Source organism: Columba livia, chromosome 4, assembly GCF_036013475.1.
Source record: "Columba livia isolate bColLiv1 breed racing homer chromosome 4, bColLiv1.pat.W.v2, whole genome shotgun sequence".
Classification (NCBI taxonomy): domain Eukaryota; kingdom Metazoa; phylum Chordata; class Aves; order Columbiformes; family Columbidae; genus Columba; species Columba livia.
In genome coordinates this window covers 38,189,364-38,200,509 of record NC_088605.1, presented here as the reverse complement: position 1 = coordinate 38,200,509, position 11,146 = coordinate 38,189,364, and the positions used below count along the sequence as shown (strand labels likewise).

At 34.8% G+C, this 11,146-nt stretch overlaps 1 long non-coding RNA gene across 1 annotated transcript in view; it reads right to left on the bottom strand.

Moving 5' to 3' along the window:
* Nucleotides 1–3,773: 3,773 nt before the first annotated feature.
* The window catches only part of LOC110354920 (uncharacterized), a 68,589-nt gene continuing 61,216 nt past the window's right edge, over nt 3,774–11,146 (bottom strand). The window contains exon 4 of the long non-coding RNA XR_010472241.1: nt 3,774–4,217. This is a non-coding gene — a long non-coding RNA (uncharacterized LOC110354920). The remainder of the gene's footprint in view (nt 4,218–11,146) is intronic.

The following is an 11,146-nucleotide window of genomic DNA, read 5'->3' as shown; positions in this document are numbered from 1 at the left end:
ATCACTAGAGCTGTAGTCACCACTGCATTTCTCCAGTTTTATGTCCTTTATACAGTAACACAGTTGTAACCCATCACGAAACTATGTGGAAAGGTATTGCTCTCAGGCAATGAGTTCAGTGTGACCTTGGACAATAAGTATAGAGTCCAGGAGTGCCGGTGGTGTTCTCATCTGTGTTAAGTAGTCTATCTTGGGGCCAGTCTCCTATAACCACCTTTTAAAACAAGATGGCTGGAAATAATGTATGTGCTGTACATCCAGTATTCAACACTGGAAATAAATTCAGTAAAAAGATGACATTCCATAAGTCATCATGTTCAAGTGACAAATGTCAAATCAATTAACTGAAGAGATTTTTCATTGCATGCTTACTTAGATTTCTTCACTGAACAAAATTCCTTGTTTTGTTGGATTTACTAGGAAAAGTGAATAACTATGCTTAAGTATGCTAATTTTCTCAATTATTTCCATGCATCTGTTGTTACTACAAACATTTAAGCTATCTTTAAAATTTCACGTTTTCACTCTGCATAAAATATCAGTGTAAGGAGTTGCTATAAGCAGTGTTCATAAGAATTATTTTCACTTCCATTAACCATCAAAAATGTTAAGCATTTTGTCCAAGCTTTGTGTGTTTTAGACTCTATAATTGTGGAAGGGAGAAGCATCTTTGTAAGATTAACTTACTAAAGAACATTGGGCTGTGAAAAATCATGGAACTGAGGAATTCCAATCTCTTTCCACTATTTGACTAACACACAGTGAGCAGCACTCAATTTTAAAATAATTAAATTTGGATGAGGTGAATCCAGTACATGAAGTTCAATAACAGCGGACACTTAATGTAATTTTCTGCTCAGTTAGGAGAATTCAATTGAAATAGGTGTCTTCCAGCACAGAAGAGCGTGGTTAAAAGCAATTCAGAAGGGGAAGATTTAGAAAGAACAGAGATTCCTGGTCTTCAGTGTAAAAAACTTTAAGCTATGCTATTATTAGCTGTTGACTTTACCGTAAGCTTGAAAGATTGATGTTGAATATAGGGCATATAAAGAAGCTAGTGGTGACAAGATAGTTGTGTGTACTTTGTAGAGAGTGTATTATATTATGCAAATCTTTGCAGATAGCTGTTTGAAAATCTGAAATGTCTGATACAAAGTATAATCAGACATAGGACCTTGCATTGGAGACTTCATGTGATTTGATTTGACTTGACATTTCCTGTATTTGGGCTATGCTTTTTGATACCGCATGACACAAATGTGTTTTTATTCAATATGCCCTTTCAAGTTACTTTTGTCTTTTTGTGAGCACCGACCTGTTTCTGGCTGCAAGTATATCCAAAGGGAGCATATGGCCTCTCTGTAGTAAAAACCATGGGTATTTGCTATGGGGTCCATTAATTAATGCTCATCAGCAATCATTTTTTGTGAGGGTACAATTTAATTCCTCCAACAGCATCATTTGGGAACACAATATGAGCAATATCAAAAGTAAACTACTCTCTTCTAGGTATATTTGTGGTGCTAAGCCTGGTGGTTGTGGGTTCTGAGCAATGGCAAAGGTATTATTCATCTGATACACTTGGCAAGTCAGTGACTGCAGAGTCATCACTAGTTTGTCTGTTTGCACTGTTTGTGGGACAACCTGTAATGTAAGTAACATGAACTTTTAAAATCAAGTGACCCAACAGGGCATCTTAGTTCCCAGGCCTACACATATGAGAACAAGACCTACCTTGAATCTTTTTGGGGTATAACCCAGACCTGAACTAGCCCACTGTTTTTTCTCAACTCTCAACACCACCCTTGCCTTGTCTTTTTCTCCAAACCCTGTTTTGATTTACAACACATACTTCCAAAATTTATTCTGGATTTAGCAACATTGGTTTTGTCTTCTTTCCTGTTTAGAAGACTGTACAGTATTGACTAAAAATAAATCATGTCTATGTCCTGAACTTTGAAAACAAGGCACTTTTTAATACAAAATTGAGATCATGATATGATGTCATAACAGTCTGTGTCACGGAGAAGTATTATGACAGTAAGCATATGCTAGGGAAGTGTTGTCATGTTTTATTATGATCTCCGTTGTCCTTGATAGGTCTTAATTTTAAATTATTGACATAACTGCACAGAAATGAAATTGAGTGTTAGACATTAGATTATAATAGCAATACTGATTGAGGTTATGGAAATTAAATCAATTCCTGATTCATTTACCTGCGAATTATCAGCAATTTTCTAGTTTTCAAGTATGAAAATTTGCATATACATCATTGATCTTGAGATACAACTGTTTCTTAAATATTATTGAAAAAGCTTTTTTTAAAATTTGTTGATATTTCACATCCTCCATTGATCATTAATTTTTCAGGATGAACAAAGTTTTCAAAGAACACTTCTGCACTAAACTAAGTTTGAATTGTGTTCATAGGCAGAACTTCTTGCTATGCCTATTGTTCATATTTTCCCACCCGTGCAAAGAAGCATAAATATTTTATTAGAGATTGAATTCTGGATAATTAATAGAATAGGACTCAAGTAATATGGTAACCTATGCTGAGATATTTTTCCTTTTAGCAAATGTAGCTAACAGGTTCTTGCAATAAATTAGTTTTCTGAAGTTTTTTTATTTCCTTCCATCATGTTTTCACAATGATGAGGTAGATCAGAAAGCTTTTAGCCCCTGAAGGCAGTTTTAAGAGAAAAAGAAGAAAAATTTGGTTTCTAGAACAGAGTTCTGGAAATAATCCCACTACTCATTTCTATTTGTCAGTCTGTCTACCAGTTCAAATATCTTAACTCTGTTTAAATGTGTGCTTTGTTCAAAACTGATATTCAGTCTAAAGAGCAGCTATGCACGTGGGTAGTACATTTATGAGACTATTATAATAAAGTAATAAACAGTGAGAAAAACCTTGCAGGGTGTGGTTATATTGAATTTGAAGGGACTTAACTATTAATGATTCTGGAGAAAAATAGCTGCTACACTTGTAGATTTTGTTTGATTCATTTGGTAATAGTCACACAATAATTCAAAGAAATGTGGTAAAATTATCTCCTTTCAGGAGTCTAATTTTTCTGTTTTGGGTGGTGGTAGTGTGGGCTTTTTGTGTTGGGGTTTGTTATGTTTGTTTGTTTTCTTCTGGCTGCTTACAAGGTGGTTAGATAATTGTTCCCTTCTACGAGGGCAAAAAAGAGATGCTTTAGAAATTACTGACCTTGTCTTAAGTGATATATTTGTTGAAGTAAACAAAGTTCTAATTTTCATACACTGTTGAGTGTTAAATGTATTAATCTGTATCATGCTTTGACAGTTGAACTTGTTGTTGTAAATCATTGGCGGATTGTAGAGCAACAGGCTGTGTCAATTGTTGGCTTTGTATTGGGTTTTTTTGCCGTTGTTTTGCAGGTTTAATTGTTGGACCTGGTGGCTTGATATATCATAAATAGCTCAGCAAGATGTTACATATCTTCAGTCACAATCTTTTATATTGATTTTACTTCGTGTACTCACTGTTAGGAATGTTAGTGAGAAACTGAATTCCTGATCTTTTTTTGTCGTTCTTTGTTATATTTGTACTGAATAATATTTATTGTAGCTATATAGAAGTCATTTGTTTTCCTTGAGTTTCAGTGAATGTTGTAGCCTTGGAAACTTATTTAGAAGTCTATTAAAGCTTAATAAATTCTGTCTAACCCTTCTGCTCTCCTTTGGTCAATAATCAGACTTTATCTGTTGCTAAAGTGTTTTTACTTTTGCCTTTATTTATAGCTTCAAACATCGTAATGAAATAATGTATTTTCAATAACAATAAGTAAAAATTTATAACAAAGGGTGAAATCCTTTTTGCTGGTGTCTTACTCCTGTAAGTGGATATTAACACATCTCACTGCTGCTTTTTTTAAGAGTAATGCCTTGTACCAAATTGACCATTTTATTATGTTACCTAAATTTGTATTGCTTTCAAGTAATAAAATACAATCTATATTTGTTTCTGAGAAATAAACAAACAGTCGATTAAGAACATGCTAAAATATGTATTTAACCTCATTAGGCTAGGAAAGATATATTGACAGGTGTTGATAGATGCTGACATAGAAAGAAAATAGTGAATGGAGAGGGTGAGAAGATACTCTTTCCCAATAAGGTTAACTTTTTGTGGAGGTGGTGGAGGAACGAGGCATTGTATGGAGATTCTGGATTTTGAAATTACCCTGGAGAAAAAAAAAAAAAAAAAAAAAATTAAAAAATCATGGTCTTATGCATACAATGTCAGTCTTAACAACTAGTTGCAGCACTGTGAGCACCCACTCAAACAGGAGGAAAGTAAATTTTGCTCTTGATGAAAATCTGACTCATGAGCACTTCAAAGGTATGTGCAAGAAGTACAAAGAACTGTACAAGCACAAATATATAATATATTAAGTAGCAGGTTGAAAACAGGTGCTAATGTCATTTGCAGATTCTCCAAGCCAGTTACAGAAGCCAGCTTGAAGTAATGTAATGACATCAGTGACATATTGAATGTGATATTCTGCCTGTCAGGAAACTCACTACCTTGGTACCATATCAATGAAGATGAGTACCTTCCATTCAGAGGCTGCTCACATCTGGCCAGACATGGGGAAAGGTTCAGGAGTACTTAAATATATATATATTTAAAAAACAAAACCAACAACAACAAACCCCCAAACAAACAAACAAATTTACAAATCTAAAACTGGAAATCTCTTACATGACTGTAGTTTAACATTCAAAATATGATGGTACAGGATGAATGAAGTTTCATAGTAATTTTATCTGCTTTATTGATGTCAAAATTTGAGTTCTAACACAAGGATTCTCCTGGTTTTGAGATGTGCCTGTTGTATTCAGCAGTTGTTTGAGTTTTACATTAAATTCTTAAACTATCAAAACAAATTTGAAGTAAAAAGGCACTTGACACTGAAAAATTGTATATTTAAAACAAAAAAAAAAGACATGTAGACTTTTTCTTCTGCCTTTGCAGGCTTTTTATTCTTTTATCTCCAAGAGAAGAAGGGGAAAAAAAAAAAAAACATATGCCCTTAGCAGTGCCAAATCATCATGCTTCAGGATGAGTTCTGTTTAAAAGGATCTGTGTTTAAACCAGTATCAGATCTTTTTAACAGCATATGTTATGCAAATAGTATATTGTTTGTTTCATATTCATATTGGTGAATTTTGTGACCATGTATGTTGTCTAATAGAGATTGCAAGATGGTTATAGCTGGTTCCACTTTATCTAGTGCATAATGCCAAATGCTTAAACTAAAGGTGTTCAACACTTAAACTAAAGGTGCTTGTTTGAGGAACTTTTTTTTTTTTTTTTTTTTTTTTTTTTTTTTATTTTTAATTGAATGAAAAATGGTTTATAGAGACTTGGAGAAGTATCCAAAGAAACTGCTTCAAAACTTTATTTCTGAACGCACAATGAGTTCAAACTTCTAAATCTCTTGAGTTTAAATTGCTTCACTTTGTTTCCCATGATTTTCTAAGTGCTGGAAATACACTGCAAAAGTTGTCCATTTTACCTGCAGTATTTTGTGCCTTACAGTTTCAGATCATTCAGTGGAAAGGAACCAGTTAAATGAGAGTGAAATAGTCTACAGTGTCTAGGTTTGTATTTACAGAAGTTTCATGTGTTACTCTAAAACTCCAGTTTGCTTCATTTCTGTTACATGAATTATCTGAATGTGCATATGCATGTATATACGTTAAAAGTTTATTGCCTTTTCTATCCTTTGCTACATTGCAGATGTAAGTAATAAATTCTAAAGCTCTTCCCACATAAAAGATCTGTGGCTATTAATGAGTGAAGCAAGTTTGCTGCTTTTTCTATCCAGACTCTTTTTATATCTAATTTCTGACTTGGCTATTGAGATATCCTCTGTTCCAGAATATACCACTTTGATTTTCATAGGCATCCCTCTTGCTCAGTGATTTATTGATTAAGAACAGATTCAATTCAGATTACTATTAGACAGTGCAAATGGCAAATTAATGATTTTGTGTGGTCCACCAGTCTTTGACAGTGCCCTTTATGTTTGTCTGCTTTAGCTTATTACTTAATTAATTTTTATCTGGGATTTGTTTATGTTTACATTGTATTTCTTGTTCATCTGTTTAATCGTACCTTCTGAGCCATGTTATTTACATCTGCTATGCTTTCAAGCTTTACATGGTTATGTAGTAAAGTCAAACAGATTGGCAGGTCTGTTACTCCTCATGCAGGTCACAGCCCTTCCTAAGGGCTGAAGTAAACAGGTTTCCACCACTTTTGGCACCATTTGAACAGGTGTGATTCACACTCTGGACAACAAAAGTTCCTATAAAAATATCTCAATAGCTGTCTAGAGAAACCAAAACACTGAAGGGTTGTATGCTTGATAATTTTGTTTGTTTATTTCAATGTTGAAGGTTTTCCTCAGAATATTATTGTTTTTCCACCCAGATGTACCACACTGATCAATGCAGGCAGCATGGTGCTGGAAGTAAAATGTTTGTTTTACTTCTACCTTGTTTTATATGGGTATCCTTGAAGGCAGGTTCTGACTGTGAGTAGTTGCTCACGGTTGCTTCCAGCTGTGTCTGCTTACAGTTTCCAACAAATCTGGTTTTGGTTGTAATTGTGTGCTGCATGTGGGTGCAGTGGCTTCCATACAACATAGCACTGTGCCTTGAAAGATATGTGTGTTTATAAATGCATACTGAGGGGACTAGAATTTGTAATAGAGTTTGTCAGCTTCTGGGTATTTCACTGTGTAAATGAGCAGACTGTTGAGAGTATTGCACAGCACCTAGCTGTATTTTTGGACCATAAACCAAAGTATTTTACCTGGACATTACTGCTTTGAACTGTTGGTAGTACATCTGTGTAAGATGTGCCTTCAAACACGTTTGGCAGTGGCAGGCAATCAGCACTTTAAAAACCAGAAAGGACTGTGATACCAATACGAAGAGGTATTGTTCTCTTATGTGTAGATTATCAGAATAGCTTCTTGTACTACTTCATGTAGATAAAGCAAGGCCCCATACTTACAGGAGTTTGTATGCAGTGGCAGCCAAGGAGGGAGAAGTCAGTTTGCAAACAGTTTATCACATGTTGGCAAAAGATGTTTATATTCCAGAAAATTTATATAACTAGACAGAATTTGTAGCTTAGGTTGTGTGTACGTGCTATGTATTGTGTCAGTCATTATATACGCTCGCAAGGTGACAAGTATACATGTGTCTGTGCATCCTTATTTGTAGTAATCAAATGTAAGTTAAATAGTTTTGGTTTACTGTGTGGGGGGTGGGTTTTTTTGTGTGTGTTTTGTTTTGTTTTTTTTAAATAAAAGCAAGCTGGTCACATGCATCCCTAGGTTTAGATACATCAGCATGTTGCTGGATGGTTTTGGGCGTGAAGGTATTTACAGGCCATATGCCAGCAGATGCTATTGGAAACAGAATCACCAAAGAACAGAGAAACTAAAACTGGTAGATGCAGTGGGGCCTCTATCAGATGAAATAATCTCAGCTAGTATGTATGTAGTATGTATGTATGATCTATGTATTACTATTTTGACAGGTCTGCAATCAGGGACCAAAATAATGACCAGCAAATACTCAATTAAGAAGAAAACATTTGTACTTCAGGAGATAAATTGGTGGTTACTGATCATCATACACAACAGAGAAAAACAGCTAACCTGGTAGTAGGTTAATCTGTTCTTTAAATTATTTTTTTGGAGTGGGTTTTTTTGTTTGTTTGTTTTGTTTTTTGGTGAACAGTAGTTGTTTAAATGTTTTTGTGTTGGAAATAACGGAGATGTTCATTTCAAAGACCTGTTTCAAAATTATATGTAGATATCCTTGCTAAAAGCGGGTTCTCATGACAAACAGCTTTCTTTTAAAATATCCAAGTTGTAAGCTCAAGATGACATTTCTAAGGGTAAATTTATGTTGTATGGCACTGGTGGAATATTTTAGGACAAAAAATAAATTGTTTTGAAGAACACTGTTTCAACCAGTAGAAAAAATGTTCCAAGTGATAGTGATTGATGTTTTCAAGAGGAAAACACTTTAGATATTTCTATGACAATGTGATATGCGAGAAGATGAATCTGTGTGAGGTTTCTTCTGGGTATGACCATAGAGGTAAAAGCGGGCACTGCACTCCCTTTCTTTACTGCATATGTCATTTGAACTTTCAAGACTTTAAAAACTCCAATGGTCTTATATTTCCCTGACCGGAGAGACATTTTAATGAGCATGAAAGTCTTTGATGTAAATGCATATTCTCTCATAGGTGAGAAATTGAGTGAACAGAGGAACATGTCATCCTTCAGCGTATTTTTTTTCAGAACAGCTAAGTTAGACTAAGCTTGACTAGTCTGTTAAAAAACAACGTGAAGATGTTTGAGGGAGTCACCACCTGATCATTAGAACATAAGGGAAAGAGGGCTCAAATGACCTTTGAGAAGCAGAAAGGGATTGATTCATAGTATCGTAATATGCTCTACAGTTAGTACTTGTTATTTGTTTAGCTCAATTCTCAGCTTTCTAAAGTCATCAAATTTGGATTCTGTTCTAGAATAAATACTGAGTGTTTAACCTGAACCATGTCAGTTGTCCTTCCATCTCTGCCTGCTTGTTTTCTAAAGAACAAAAACATGGGCAGGCCAGGAGGAGCCACTGGCATTGTGCGTTAGAAGGCAGTTCTGTTGCTGGTTGCAGGATAAACCACTGAGAGATAAAGCAACAGCTTCAGAACTTGCTTCTGGATTGCATTGTCTAAGGTCTTACTGCATTCCTAGAAAGAATCCAGTTTCTTAGGCTTTTGTGTCCAGAGCACTGAATTTCACTCTTTATCATGAAATATGTATACTTTTAAATTTACCCTGTGGACTAAAATGCTGGTCTTGAAATGAGTATTTGACCCAAATCTTTTTGGCTAATGGGATCTGCTTTTCAACATTTTTTATTTTACTGGAGATGATAAATGTTTTAGAGATGGCTTGATATGAAAGGAGTGCTCTAAAATTGGTAAATTATATTTAAATTAATTTATATTTAGTATTTTAAATTATATATGTAATTAATTTTTAATGTAAAACATAAAACTTGATTGCTTTTTTTGTAGGTCATGTCTTTGTCAGATAGCTGAAGTTTTATCTGAAATGTGTGATTCAGCAACGGGTTTTGCTGACACAAAGATAAAAACAGAATTATATTTATGCAAAATCACATAGGCATAACTTTAAACATGTTTTTCACATAAAATACCTTCTCAGAGTTTTTACCCTCATGATAGACTAAAGAGTCTGGGACCTTGAGGCTCTGAAGGAGGAGTGTTCGCTCTTCTGTGACAGTTATTCAAAATATAGCTTGAGGAGGCCAGCTTTTGCGGTTGGACAAGTAGACCATGACAGTTCTTCCCCGAGGTTTAAATATGCAGTACTGACATGAATACAAAATCCATTGTTATTGCTTTCTTAGTTTAAACACTGACCTACTCTTGTCCCTTAGATTAGTGAACACCACCACAGAACTATTATTTTGTACCTTAATTAAATAATGATCTTTAGGTGCTAAGTGTTTTATGTAAAACTACTGTTGACCTCAATAGGAAGGAACAGTATGTACCTTTCTCAAGGCACAAGGGATGATAAAAAACAAGAGGAATTAACTGAGACATGAGAACCTAAATTTAATCTTGGTCAGTATGCCATCCTCTCTCCTTCCATCTCATTCTTGCCCTGAATGTCTTTTCAGCAAGGATTGTTAGAGGGAAAACATGAGGGCAATAGGAGTTAGTTGTGTCTTCCTAAGCTAACAAACAATGTCAGCCATAATTTGCTGCTGGCGGTACTGTAGACCATCCTTGGACAGAAGTCTGGGGCCTTGTTCAGATCTGAAGCTTTTGAGGGCTGATACTTCCTGTTAATATTCCTGATAACGTTTACAATATAATGGTTCTCAAAAACGCATAAAGATTTCAGTCACTATAGGAACTTCAAAATTATGTCCAACCATTATAAAAGTTTGTGACATTTAGTGTTGTGATGCTGTAATATTGCAATAGCATGCACTTTATGTAAAATAGTTGAAAGAAAACACAGTATTTTCATCTATTGGTTGTATTTGTAATCATATCCAGGAAATATTCATTCAGTATGATGGAAATGCATTTTTTTAAAATACAATACAAAAATAAAAAATGAAATGGTATTCTGTATTTCTGAAAATAAATCTAGGCTCTGAAGGGTCTATGACGGTGAATTTGTCCTGATCTATTTCAACCAAAATGTGTGTTTAATAATAGACGTTATCTGGATAAGAATAGTTATAGAAAGAAGGCCAACATAGCTCAACTGGTATTGAAGATTATCCTGCTGACAGAAATACTTTCTGTGTATACCTGTTGTTTTGGTGAGTCCATGATGAGATCTAGTGTGCAGAAGGAATCAAATCTTTACCAGAACTATTTAGTTTGATGAGTATAACTTAAGTACTCTAAAAATGCTTGGAGTGGGTATTTTTATTATTATTTTTTAAATCAAAGCAAAACCATAGGAATATGTCAGTTGTGATGAAAAAGCATTAAAAGAAAAAATCCAAGCATTTTCTATCTTTCTGAAAATGGGTATGAAAAAATGGTCTTTCAGTTTGATTTTCGTTTGAATGACAAAATGAAAAGGGAAACAAAAAAAAAAAGGTTTGGCATGGACAGAGTGGGTTATTTTTCAATTATTTTAAATAGACCACTTTATTTTGTAAGTGTTGACATTGATGGCAGTGGGAGACAGCATAGGGTTATTAAGAATGATTACTGCTCTTTAAATCATTGTTTACTTTTGTTGAAACTGCTAATGATAATCAAACTGTTTAGCAGTGCTTTTGAACCACGTAGATCATGAGATTCCTCTACCAATGTCGCTGTGGTTTTGTGTAGTGTGGGATAGGCAGACTATGAAGTAGCTCAGCACCATTCCTGCTTGGCAGGTGTTCAGATGAGCAGCCTGGCAGCACGCTCATGTTCTTGTGATGGACAGCATTGTACTGACAATCAGCAGCAAGTGTCAGAGCAATGGGACATGGGTCAGAGTAGTGTGATGGGTTCCAAGTGCCTGAAAAGCCA